Raw genomic sequence first — 14170 nt, forward strand, 5'->3', positions numbered from 1 at the left:
TGTGATGTTTTGGAAGAGGTTAATAGCAAATGGAATGAAATGTATCCTCACTCGTTTACCGAAGTGCTTTGTAAGATCCCTGAAGCCAATGTGACACGTCGTTTATCAGCAACAGAAAAGAAAAATCAATCTCGTCAGGTGAAAAGAAAAATTAAAAATCAAATTGAAGAATCACTTAGCGAACGTGACACTTTGACTTTATATGGAACACGTCAAGCAGGCAGTCGATACGAAGATCAACGACTTGGTCTCTACCACGAATCTAAAGAAGAGGCAAAGGAAAGAACAGATGCACGTATGAATATATATGAATATTAGTTTTTCCACTAACGTAAGGAGAGGTCAAGATCCATGAAACGAATCTAGTATGGGTTTCAATAAAACTTTAAGGGGATGGTTAGATCTTGTGTACCTTCAAATACTTCCAACAAGTTTACCATAAACTGAAAAATACCATGAAGAGATTTTTTCAGTTTAGTCCAAAGCTTGTTTATACCTTTGTGACTAAAGAATCTTGAATCGATATCACTTTTAATTATTTAGGACAATTGAAGGAAGATGAAGGTCTGGTGAAGCGGAAAAAACATGCTCCAAGTCCACATAAAGTGAAATTTGATCGAGCTGGATTACTTGCTGGATTTGTAATTGCTTTTCGTTCAAATTTACTTTATTGTTCAACTTCATTTTCAATTTGAGAAAAATTCTTCGCAAAACAGCGAGCAATTTCCTAGTTTTAAGTTTTGATATTTTACTTTGTATCACCTTAGCCTCTTTATTTACAGAAAAGCTACAATAGACTTGCCGTAAAGTATGGAATGACACATACTACCAAAAATGTCACGTGCAAGAAATTTTTGCAACAAGAAGGAGTCAATCTGGATCAATTCGTGAATAATTTCGAAAGACCAAGAGATCCTCGAAGAGCAAAGAAGAAATTGTGTATGATAGCAAGTTTTATGAAATTGATACCAATTTAAGCTCTAGTTTAGACGGCCGACTTTCTGCCCTGCCTATTCTAATTGTTAGAGTAGGCACAAAGCTGGCACAAAGTGGGCAGTTTAATTCTTTGCTTCAAAAAGGTTGAAAGAAGCCCGGAAAGAAGACATTGCATTGACGTCAAAAGAGGGCAATGTATTGACTTTAGACAGCCAATCTTTTGCCCACTTTAATCAACAATTAGAATAGGCAGGGCGAAAAGTGGGCCGTCTAAACTAGAGCATACTTTTTATTAAATTGGCGATAATTACAAAAGTGATTTGGTGGAAAAAACACCTGTTCCCTCATAGTTACAAATTGTGTTAATCGTGCTAATAAAATGATTTAAGAAATGTAAGGCATTTTTTTTCGCCTGATTTCTAAAAAATATATAATATAAAAAATTCTTTCTTTAAGCTGGAGGTGACATATCTTTTCCTCAACCCCGTTGCTACAAAAAGTTAAGGAAAGAAATGGTTAAGATGGTTGAAGATGGAAAGTTTTTGCAAGGTGAACTATTGGAGCCAAAAACATTCAAAAAAATCATCATTAAGAAAAATGGAGATTGAAACATTTACGGTAGAAGGGAGGGCTATTCCACTGGTTGAAATTAGAAAGAAGATTTATCAAGAGCACAAGTCTAAAGGTAAATCTTGCAATGAAAATTTTTTTTGAAAAAAAAGTCGATGACCTTTTGTGGAATTTATATTTGGAATTTTTCTGTTTAGTTATGATTTGAAATTTCAAAAACGATTTGTGACTGGGTTTATTTAGGATTGTTGCATTTTTATTACAATAGGTTATCTGCGTGAAATGGTTTCTTATACTCGTCACTTCATTGTTTGGGGGGATCATTCTTCGCTTCTTAGCAAAGGATTTATGGTTTACACAACACGAGTTCTGTATGACAGCAAAGTTTTCTTCACTGATCAGGAGGTATACTATCAAAATAGTTTTCTTTGGAACTTTTTAATCTTCCACACATATACTTTTTAGAAATCTGCTTTAAAAATTTTATAATTCATTTAATGTGTAGGTTGAAAACCAGTTATCACACTTTTACTTGTACATAATATAAGATATATTTTTCTCGTTAAGAGTTTTCTATATTGTAAGTTAAATATTGTAACCATTACATAAAAAAATATTCATTTAGAGGCTACAGATGAAAAAGAAAATAGTTAATGTGCAAAGTGAAGTGGAGCAGCCTGAAATATACATCTTGGCCCATTGCAATGACACCATTGAAGAAAAATATTCCTTTGTTTCAACAAGAAGGGAAGAGATCATGGAGATGGCTGACCCTCTCGTTGTAGATGGTATCGAGTTGAAGGATAAATTGAGATTTTTCCAAGGTATGCACTTTTTATTTATAAGCATAACACTAAGCATTTTGTTCAGGCTGAAATTTTGAAATATTTAAGCATGATCCTAAGCATATTTCCAAGTTGAGATGCTAATAAAACAAGACTAACCGGATATTCTTGAAATATATTGATGAGAAAATTGGAAATCGCCTTCAAATTTTGTGGATATATTTGTAATCTACCCTTAATCAATTATTTGATTTTTGTAGGAGACCACCCTGAGCTGCAATTTGAAAGTGGGAATAGCCACTGTGGATGTCCAAAGTTTGAATTTAATAATCCTGGCAAAGGCAACAAATACAAGTTGACTTCACTAGAATGGAGAAGGGAGAAAGTATGTACCATTGAATTTTCCGTTAATATCTGTAAGAACGCATCCAATGTAAAAGCTAAGTTTTTCTCTTCATTTAAGTTATTTTTCCATTTGTCACTGATACTTTCAGCTCACACAAACTCGAAGAGGTAGACGGGAGAATGAGATAAATCCGCTTTCGAATTTAAATGCTCAAGATCTTTTTAATGAAGTGATGGACCGAAATATATTGGAAAAAGATTCAAGCCTTCTGAAGGACTACCTGAACACCTATTAAAGACTGAAATGGCTGGCCTGGTGCGTCCTCCTGCTTTATGCAAGGGTTGTGTGAATATATCAACAGAAGAGACAAATACATCAAAATATGAGGTTTGAGATTTGACTTTACCAGACACTAACTTTACTTGACATAACATGACATCAATTGCTCCCATGAGCTAGCTATAAGACCTGGTAGCTTAATTTGGTAGAGCAAGGACACAAGTCCTGACATGAGTTCCAATCTCATCCAGGACAAATTGACTGATTACAACTGACTAACATTACAAAATTTTATTCTTTTTAATTTGTTATGAAGATTTTCTCTCTGTTTGAAAGTCATTTTATGTATTTTACTGTATTCTATTTAAGATTGATCACTTTCTAAATGGAAGAAAATGGAACATAATATCAATAACTTATACATTTACTCAATAAAGCTCCATTTTTTTCCATGTTTATCCCACAAAGATAATGACTCTTTTCAGATTAGTCCAATTGAACCACTCCACGACTTGAAGGGTCACATACGCAATCTATGGGATCTTTTGCCAGAGCATCTCCCTACAAATTTAAAGGAAGAGTTCGAAAAGGAGGTCGCTATTATTCTCGGACCAAAGGACAAATATCGTGGTGCTGACTTCCGTTTCTCTGCTATTGTTGTTCACCGTCAAATGAAACCTAACTTTCCATCCGAAATTTCTGACTTAACTTATTCGCTGGTTGAGATTTCTAGGCTTGTTTACCAACCCGCACTGAGACGATCTCCAAAATCAATTTTGAGGCTCTATACAATGTCTTTCTTGCATAGTATGAGGTGTAAGCAAATCTTTGGTGAATATCCAAAATTATCTAAGTTTTATGGTGAATACTATCACTCAATCATCGATCATTTTGCCTTTGTTCAAAGAATTGTCGTCCCTTCATCGCTCCACACGGAAAGTGAAGAGCGACTATTTGGAACGCTGCGATTGATAGGTCTGGCCACATCAGGAAGATCAGTAGAATCAGTTCGTGATGTTGGTATAGTAAGGTAGACTTTTACGTTATTTCAGACAAGGCCAATAAATCTTTCAGTGGAAATTTAGAGTTTATCAATGTTTTTACGTTTTTGAGTCTTAGTATTTTCTTTGTTGGAAGTGATTTTTTAAAAGTTTAGCCTATAGAAATAAAAATCTTTCAGAAAGTGGTTTTGATGTTATTTGTATTTATTAAGAAATATTAAGTGACATATGCATACGAATGTAAGTTTCGATTGTAGATTTTGTAATTTTAGAGTTCAAGCAGAGAAAGATTTTCAACAGAGAAATGGTAGAAGAAAATCTGGTGTAGATAGCAAAATTAGCAAAGCTGCTAAAGGCCTAGGTAAATTGAACTATAAGTTTAGAATTCAATTATTCAGTAAAGACTGAAATACTTCAGGGAAGTTATCTCGCCTTCTTTTAAGATAATTAGAACATAGCTATAATACAAGATATCTTTTCTGTTGAATGGCTAAGCTGTTATTATTGTTATTTAGAACGTGGTTCAAATGCAAAGTTTTTGGTAAGTGAGTTCGAAAGTCAAGACTGGCGTGCCTTCATACAACAAATCAGTGACTTTTTGAAACACGATGAAGGAATTTGGTGGAAAAGAGACGGCAATTATGTCGAATTTTTGGATGGTGAAGATGCAGATGATTTTCACAAAGAAGGTCCACAGTTGAAGGATTTTACTGATACAATGCTTTATGAAGTAAGTTAACTTTATTTTTTGGGTGTAAAACTGTTTTGTTGTTACTTTGCTCATTTCCCCCCTGGCCAGTCAGAGGTGTGATTCTATCGGAAGTGTGATTATGGATCCCTTTACTCTTTTGTGTCTAATTTTAGGGGGTCTATAATTAGAGATGGTGATTTTTTTGTGATTTTCCCTCTGAAAATGAAGGTCATAATCAGTCATAAAATGAAATTTTATTTTTCTTTAATTTAGCTTTAAGAGCCTTTGAGGCAAGACTGGGAAGAGTGTAAAAGGAACGGCGTTGCTGCGAAACTATTGGATAGCAGCTACATCGACGAAGGTATATTAGTTTCTTTTTCATAATCATAACTAAAACCATAAAGTGCGGAGGATCATAATTAAATGCTATGGGGTGATTCATTTTTCTCTAATAAAAATTTCTAATAAAATGGAAAAGATATTAAACCTGCATATCCACCACTCATTCACATCTATAACATTTCATTTTCTAAGACGATGATCCAGAAGTTGAGGAGCCAAGTAAAGAAAGTCCTCCACAAGAACGAGAGGAAGAACAAGAAGAAGAACGCGTGGAAATCATTGAGGTTGCTGCAAATGTTGAGAGCGAGAGACCAGAATGTCCAGGTAAATACACCTTTTACGGTTAGCTGCTTTCTATAAAAAGTCACCAAAATTTCGATTAAACAAATCATCTCATTGGCTAAAAGCAAAAACAGGTGCATTGTATGATGTGTACAACTACAGTTAACTTAAGACTACTTCTGTTTAAAAGTTATTTAATGCTAAAAATAATCAACGATTATTTTGCAATGTTTTCTCAAAAATTATTTTATTCTTTCAGTAAATACCATCAAACACGATCTGTCACACACCCTTAAATCGAGTACTTCAAAAAGTCTTTACATCTTGTTCGGTATGCGTGACGACATCAAAAACTTTGATCATCACCGAATGAAGCACCGCACCGATAGAAATGAAAGATCTATGGAGATATGTCGGGCAATCCAAAACAGATTAAGGCCTCAAATTGTTACCATCCATGAAGAACAGAAAAAATTGGTGAAAAAGTGGGAAGGGAAATTCTTTAAAGATCATGGTTTCGAACCCAATAATGACGATGTTAATAAGAACGAAGATATTTCTCTATCTCTAAATAAAGTTAAACACCTTTGTCGCTGTCCTAAAGTCATGGGGCAAGTAATAAAACATCTTGTTTCCTCTTTTTATAACTTCACCATCTTTTAGATCTGTTTAGATCAAAGTATATTTCCTAGAAAGGTTGTATAGCTCTATAGTTAGTTACGGTTCTACTTCTTTAATTATGGGAAAAGATGGTGGGAAATAAGATTTTTTTTGGTTACTCCGTGATTTCGCAGTATGGTCTCTAAATCACTCATTTTCTCACTAACTTATTTAAAATCCAGAAGAAATGCATGTTATTTGTCTGCTTTTTCAAATTTGAACCTTCTGTTTCATCATTATCCGTTTCATTTTACTATATTTTATTAAGTAATGATTGTTTCATTATTGAAACATGGTTCCACTATTTCATAATTTTATCATTCGTATAATTAATAGACCACAATTTTTCCCATAGTGTCCTAGGAAACATTGTAAAAACGTACCTTTTTCAGAGACATAACTTTTTCATCAAAAAATGCCAATCTTGGCTCAAAAACCTCTCAAGGAGAGATTGAGAAGGGGAACATTCTTTTTCAAAATCTCAAGGGGGGACTGAGGACATTATGTATTTTGTATCGTAGTTTTTAGCAATTATATTTTAAACTAATTAGGCTGTAATATTTGAATTTCAATGTAACATAATAATTAAGTAGCATTCATAAATTATTCATATATTCATATAAAATATTTATTTCTTAAATTTTCATTTTATAACCTACTTATATTCTTAATAGAGTTAAAAGATACAACACAAGAGGATAAACATTCTTCTATTTTCCAAAAGTACCATTTATTTTTGAAGCCTATCCTTTTTAGTTGTTGCTGTGTGACGAGACGCGTTTAGATAAAATAGTCGTTGCAAAGGGTTCATTTTAGCGAGAATCCCGTCAAATTTACGCTCTTTATTTAGTTCTATCAAAGGGTCAGAAATCAGAAGCATTAGAAATTTCCCTTGAAAATAGAGCTAAATCCTTTGGGAAATCAGTTCCATCTTCAGTTGATAGGTTAGTTTTAAATTGAAGGATGGACAAACTAGATGAAATCCTAACACATAAGGAGATTTTCCATCTTAAACCCCAGCCCCCGTTTTGGCATCAAATAGAAATGAAACTAATCCTTCTATTATCTATTGATGAGAGTTTGGTTTGCTTATTACGTGGTGGCCATTAGCAAAGGAGCGTATAAATTATTAGACTTATTCAGAGGGTTGATTAACTGTCACAGATACAATGAAACACCCCCTTCTCACAGACCCGGTGGGATTTTTTAGCCAGTGGGGATAAAAATAACGGATTAAAACTCGATCTGGCGATGGATATTTAAATATCTTTTTATGAATGGGGATTCTTTTGTTTTAAAGTCAGAAAATTCAGTGGCGATGGGGAAAATAGTGAATATCGTGCAGTAAGCATTGGTTAATTTGATTATCTTCAGTGGGGACTAAAATTGCGGAGGATAATTTTATCCACCTAGGGATGATATGTTGGCCAATTTTACCAAGGGTTCCCAATAGGACTGCGAGAAGGGGTGCAATGAAAAGTGCGAATAAGGTAAAATTGTTTTTTAAAAATCAAGACGTAGATATAAGCCCTTCGGATTCCGATTTTAAGCGCAAGTTAAGTCAACTTGGGTTTAGCACTTCGAATTCCGATGATTAAGCCCATGCTCACTCTCATAAATTCTTTACTGTCACCCAATTGAACATTTTCCCCAAGGAAAGGTGCGAATAAGATCAAATTGTTTCTTTTTTATCAAAATATAACTATAAGCCCCTCGGATTCTGATTTTAAGCGCAAGTTAAGTCAACTTGGGTTTAGCACTTCGAATTCCGATGATTAAGCCCATGCTGACTCCCCTAAACTCTCTACTGTCACCCAATTGGATATTTCCCCCAGGGAAAGGTGCGAATAAGGTCAAATTGTTTTTTTTTATATATCAAATGTAGATATAAGCCCCTCAGATTCTGACTTTAAGTGCAAGTTAAGTCAACTCGAGTTTAGCACTTCGAATCCGATGATAAGCCCATGCTCACTCTCCTAGATTTTCTGCTGTCACTCACAGATACTAGATCAAATTCGTTTTTTTCAAAATCAAATGAAGATAAGGCCCTCGGGTTCCGATTTTAAGTGCAAGTCGGGCGTTGAGCTTTTGGGTTTTTCTTATTTTGAACATTTTTTTAGAAAAGCAGGTCATCTTCTTTATAAAAGGGGTTCTAAAAATCCAAAATAAGTAATTCTATTTTCTACATTGCGCTATCATAGCAGGCTATACTTTGATGCTTTAAGAGTCCAAAAGTTTTTGAATTGAAAACACAAGAAATTAGCTGAAGAAAGTATCACCAAACAGCAGTTATCATGCTTTATAGTAAAACTGCAAAAAGGAACTGGGAAAGAGTTTCAAATTTTCAATAATGCTTTTGAAAATAATTATTTCATATAAATTTGTTCGACGTTGATACATTTAAATAAAATATGGTGCTTAACAAAAATTCAAAATCCAAATGCCAATAGTACATGGGATTGATGTTATAAAGGTTGACGAATTTGATCGCTACAAGACGTCGAAAAGTCACAAGACGATGAGCAATCTGTCCGATCCAATTCCTTAAGGTCTAAAGAATGAAAAGAGAAATAAAATTTACATAACATACATAATTTCATAGTGTGGATGGGTCAGATCTTCCCATCTTGGCAACCCCTAATCTTAAAAATGTCCGATTCTCAATCTGACTGCTTACCACTCACATACCACACTAATATTGCCTAAAAATGGGGGTTGGGTCATAAATTGGGCAAATTTCCTATTAGATTGTTTACAAATACCGAAAGTCTCCATTCCTGATCAGAAAAATAAGAATTCATATCAATTCCTTTCCAATGGGATCTCTTTTCCTTAGAGAAATTTTCACATGGTTCAGACCCCCCTTAAAAGAGGTGTTAGAACTATATACTATGTACAACTCCTTGTCACAGTTCGTGTACCCTGAAATAATTAGCAAAAATTACCACAGTCCAAAAATTTCATATAATTATTTCAAATTGAAATATCCTTACCTTCCTTAGAGATCAAGTTTCATGAAAATTGCTATCCAGACACTTCTTCCACTAGCTTTTGAGACATGAAAATAAAATTTGAAATTAGAGCATATTGAGTGTTTAAACTAGAACACTTGTGACATGGCTAAATTCATTTGAAAACAGAACACATGGAAATCATTTAGGATCATTCTTATAAAGTACATATGCTCTGAGGGGAGGGTGCGGTCATAAGCAGCCTTTCTATAATTTTCCACTCGAGACATTCTTATAACACCCCTTGGCCAATAGTTTTATTAAAAAATTCCAGACCACCTGTCTATTAGAGTCTTGAGAGTACAAATCAACATTTTTCAATAGAACCAAATTTCACCGAAAGTTTGGCTGGATGTTTTGTATTTTCATCAACAAACACAAAAGGAAGTTGAAGTTGAATATACTTTTTCCAAGAATCCCTTAATTTAAACAATTGCTCATGTTTAAACCCTTCAATCTGGGGGATGGGGGGGGGGTAATTTCAAAAGCCTACGTATGTGAAGGGAATAAAGCCAACATACTATGCATATGTTACAAGATAATATTAAATTATAAACATATATACCTTTTTGTAAGATGATTTTCTTTTTCCCAGTTTGAATCGATTAAATCTTGTTTTGTAGTTCAACATTCATTTAGCATCCCTAAAAAAATATCAACAAAGAAACCTAATGATCTCATTTCTAATTTCTACAAAAAAATTAATTGAGGTAAGGTTTGGATAGGGGTTTTTGACTTAACTGTCTTGCTATAAAAAGGCTTGTTCAAGTCAGAAAAAGTATGATTTAAATTTATAATATTTTTCTACTTTTTATTTATGCTTTTAAAAAAGTGGTGCAAGTACAAGAAATATTACCTACCAATTACCGTTTGAAGAAAGGCAACTCAACTTCAATTATAGAATCAGTCGGTCATCTCTTCCTAGCTTGTACCAGGGGCAGCCATCAGTGAAAAAAGCCTCAAAGAAACACAAAAAAAATTAAAATTTGTCGAAACTGAAAATAACAACCAATACACAATTACAACCCAATACAATTGGACATTAATTATTTTATCATTTCATCTATAGTTAATTTTTCTAAGTTTATCAAACTTGTCGATCAAATCGATATTATCGATTGTATATACCTATCAATATGATTGATTATATATCGTCTGATATCGTTTATTAATTGATTACATTAAATCGATCTATATCGATTGATAACCGATAGTCACTGTGTTTTAGACTAGGTCACAATGTTTTGGACCTTAATTATTATATCTAAAGTCTGTCCAGATATAATTGGCAGTGGAAACAAGAATGCCTGTAACTTTTGATAGTCAAATATAATTATGAAATTTTTTTTTGCTTGTTTTAGAGAATCAAAAGCGCTATATTTAAATGTATTTTTGTTTGAAAAATTCGAGATTTTTAGCGGTTTAATTTGCGATTGTAAAAATTGAGCTTTTTTTCTACTTATGCTATAACGTTCATTTTTACACCAGTGGTAGTTCAACCTTAGGTTAAGAAGTTTGTTAAATTTCATGGCAAACAAAAGAGTCCTTCGGAAGATACCCCTTGGTAGCACTTTTCTGTGAAATATCTAATCTCCAACTTATTACTAAAAACGGGGGTAGTGATATGATTGATGAAACAGTTTTTCGATCATAACACATTTTACAATCTCTTTAATGACTTAAAAATAACAAAGGCAATATAAGTTCATGCTTATCCTTTCAATAAAAACAATTATATTGCATATGATTTCACTTCGTTTCGAAATAATCAATGATACCAATAATACCAATGCACCAACACTTAACATTTTCCAACTTTTAATTGCACTGTTCAAAAAAGATAACATAACCCCCGTTTTTAGTAATAAGTTGGAGATTTGATATTTCACAGAAAAGTGCTACCAAGGGGTATTTCGGGTCCCATATCTTCCGAAGGACTCTTTTGTTTGCCTTGAAATTTAACAAACCTCTTAACCTAAGGTTGAACTACCACTGGTGTAAAAATGAACGTTATAGCATAAGTAGAAAAAAAGCTCAATTTTTACAATCGCAAATTAAACCGCTAAAAATCGCGAATTTTTCAACCAAAAATACATTCAAATATAGCGCTTTTGATTCTCTAAAACAAGCAAAAAAAAATTTCATAATTATATTTGACTATCAAAAGTTACAGGCATTCTTGTTTCCACTGCCAATTATATCTGGACAGACTTTATATCGATTATTGATTGTAATTGATGTCAAAAGGCGATGTCAACCAAATAATTCGATTATCAAATTAATTGAAGTCAATCGCAAGATTAAAATTCAATCATATAATCTAATAGAAGGTACTTCATTTTTTCTTGATCAATTTGATTACATAAACCTTGGATTATACCTATTGTCTTCAATTTAGTGTTTCATTTTCAAAAAACAAAAACAATTTTTTTGCCTCGCTTCCAATTAATTGGTTGGTTGACAGCGCCTTAGAATGTACTGTGAAGTCCGGTAACTTGCATCAGTGGAGGGAAACTTGCATAGCCATTAAATGACTGACCAATCAAAGTAGCAAAATTTCAAAACAAATGAACTACGCAGCTCTGCTCGTAGCCAGACGGTGTCAATCGAACAACTTCGAACAAAAATCGCAATCTAACCAATCGAACGTAATCGAATGCGATCGAATAATTGCGGTTCGATTGTCGAACGTAATCGAATCTCAATCGAACATCCAATTCCTGGGTAATATTCGATTGTGTTCGATTGATTGTTGACTATGTTCGATTGGTTCGAGTGATTGGCAATTACATTGGATTAATCTTCGATTTCGTTTGATTATGATTATGTTCGATTTCGTTTGATTATGATTATGTTCGATGAGTTTGATTGCGATTAAATTAAATTGGATCACTCTGTTAGAGCTTCTTAGCATGGGTGGCCAAGCGCTTAAGTACCCTACTAAAGCAAATAAAATCTAATACAATTGAATCAATCGAACGTAATTGAATACAACCGAACGTAATCGAACAGCAAATCCTGGGTAATATTCGATTGCGTTCATCAATCGAATTGCAATTATTCAATTGCGTTCAATTTCGTTCGATTGATTCGGCGTTCGATTCATTCGATTGACACCGTCTGGTCGTAGCTCTACTCTACCTTTTTTGTTTTGATTTAACTTTGTATTTTAATGACCAGCCAGTTCAATCATTTCAGGGCTACGCATGTTAGCCTCCACTGATGCAAGTTACCCGATCTCACGGTACTTGTTAATAATTAATTATTGTGGATATAGAATACAAGGAATCAAATTGTCTACTATGAAAGCTTATTTTAAAATTGGAAACATAGGCAAACATCTCTATTCTATGATGATACATTTTTTTGAGAAAAGTGAGGGATAAATAAGGAAAATGATAAGGGAATCTTGTTACCAAACCAGTCTAGTATAAAAATGGTTTCAGTCATTTCATCTTGTCTGAAAGCACATAAGCTGGTGAACTGTTTGTGCACTTGTTGGGTGTTGTTTCCAAAAAAAAAAGTGACTATATTGTACAACATGGACATTCCCGCTAGGTTTATATTTCGTCTGATGGAAAAGAAAAAAGATTTGAATAAGCTCCAAGAGAAATTCAACTGAGGCTACAACACAACAACATCGAGCACCAACTTTGATTAGTCGTTTTACAGCTAAAAATATCAAATTTATTTTCAATTTAAGTTCTAAATCATAAATAATGACTCCCTACCTGATACCCCTTAGATTTGATGTAAAACTTGATGGTTGAAGTGATGTTTGAGGACAATGCTCTTGAAATATTCTTGAAACAGCTCGAAGAAATAAAATGGCGGCTCCCATTTCAGTCAAATAGAAAACTGCAGGAAGATTCTTGTTCGATTTCCCGAATTTGTCGGTTTACGGCAGGACAGATATATCTCATAATGAAAAACGCATCGTCATCAAAAAACCCACCAATCAGAATAAAGAATTTAGTAAACGCGTTTTTCAAAGACAAATCCCGCGTGTGCGAACGCAAAAAGAATGGACAGGCCATAATTTACCTGAGTTTTCATTAAAGAAAACTTTGGGTAAATCCCTTGTAACGCTTGAAGAGTTACAAACCATTCTATGTAAAATTGAGGCATTTATCAATAGCAGACCACTGTGCTATGTCAACGAAGATGATATTGTTGAGACTATTTCACCAAACCATTTAATTTTTGGAAAGAATATTTTTCAGAAACAAAACGATAACGTAGAAATCTTGTTCCTAGAAAATTCCAATGATTGCACGAAACGAATGAAACACTTGAAAAACGTTCTGTCGCACTTTCAAAACAGATTCGAGAAAATTTACCTATAAGAATTGCGACAGAATAACATTCATAGAAAGAACACGGATAGCACTGTAACGTTACACGTTGGGGAAGTAATTTTGGTAAAGGGAGAAAAGATGGTACCGAGAGCATAGTGGAGAACCGGAGTAGTGGAGGAGTTGGTGAAAGGTCGGGACGGTAAAATCAGAGGAGCAAAAATTAAAAAGACATCGAAGCAAGGACATTCAACATCCGTCCATCGACCTGAACAAAAGCTGATTAAATTGGAGATTGAGAGCCCTGGTGGAGATAAAGCAGAAAAGACATTGAAGGAGAAACCAAAAGTAGATAAGCACGTTGAAAGCACAAGGAGTAGACCGACCAGAAGAGCGGCTATCGAAGGAGTTTTACGAAGACCCCAAAATACATGATATATATTTTTCATTTTTATCGCGGGGAGTGTGGAAAGTAGCGAGAAGTCTTGGGAATGAAACGGCGCGTACGCAATCACGTGACTTAAACAGGTTTTTTAGATTGCGTACTGTGCATAGTTTTTATATTCATTCTTAAAGTATATTCAGTAGCGAAAAGACGTATAAAGTTTATATCTAAAATCTTCAATGTTTCTACGTTTTTACTGATACTCATGATACAGAACTATTAAGAGTTAAAAAGATTTTACAGATTGAAAGCAGTGAAGCGATTTGAAATAAGGCTTGCAGAACAACAAATGCTTGAAAACATACAAACTGAAACAACAGGTTTATTTTCGCATTTATCAGACAGCTAATAGTTTGAATCTTAACTTTCTTTACTCTGTAAATAAATTTCTTTTATCTATTTTAGTGATTCTGAAAAATGGCTTCAAGTATTAGTGATATGGACGAAGTTCAAAAAGATGATTCAGTAAAGGAAAGTACAGGAAAGCAAGGAATAGATGTACCAGTTTAATTCGATCAGAAAAAGCA

At 33.8% G+C, this 14170-nt stretch overlaps 1 long non-coding RNA gene across 1 annotated transcript; it reads right to left on the reverse strand.

Moving 5' to 3' along the window:
* Window positions 1–9472: 9472 nt before the first annotated feature.
* On the reverse strand, window positions 9473–12786 carry LOC136822587 (uncharacterized). Its single transcript, XR_010848914.1, has 3 exons — window positions 12635–12786; window positions 9764–9861; window positions 9473–9547 (listed from the first exon to the last, which is right to left on the reverse strand). It is a non-coding gene; the product is annotated as an uncharacterized lncRNA (long non-coding RNA).
* Window positions 12787–14170: the final 1384 nt, after the last annotated feature.

Source organism: Clytia hemisphaerica, unplaced genomic scaffold, assembly GCF_902728285.1.
Source record: "Clytia hemisphaerica strain Z4C2 unplaced genomic scaffold, Clytia hemisphaerica genome assembly, whole genome shotgun sequence".
In the NCBI taxonomy this organism is placed as follows: Eukaryota; Metazoa; Cnidaria; class Hydrozoa; order Leptothecata; family Clytiidae; genus Clytia; species Clytia hemisphaerica.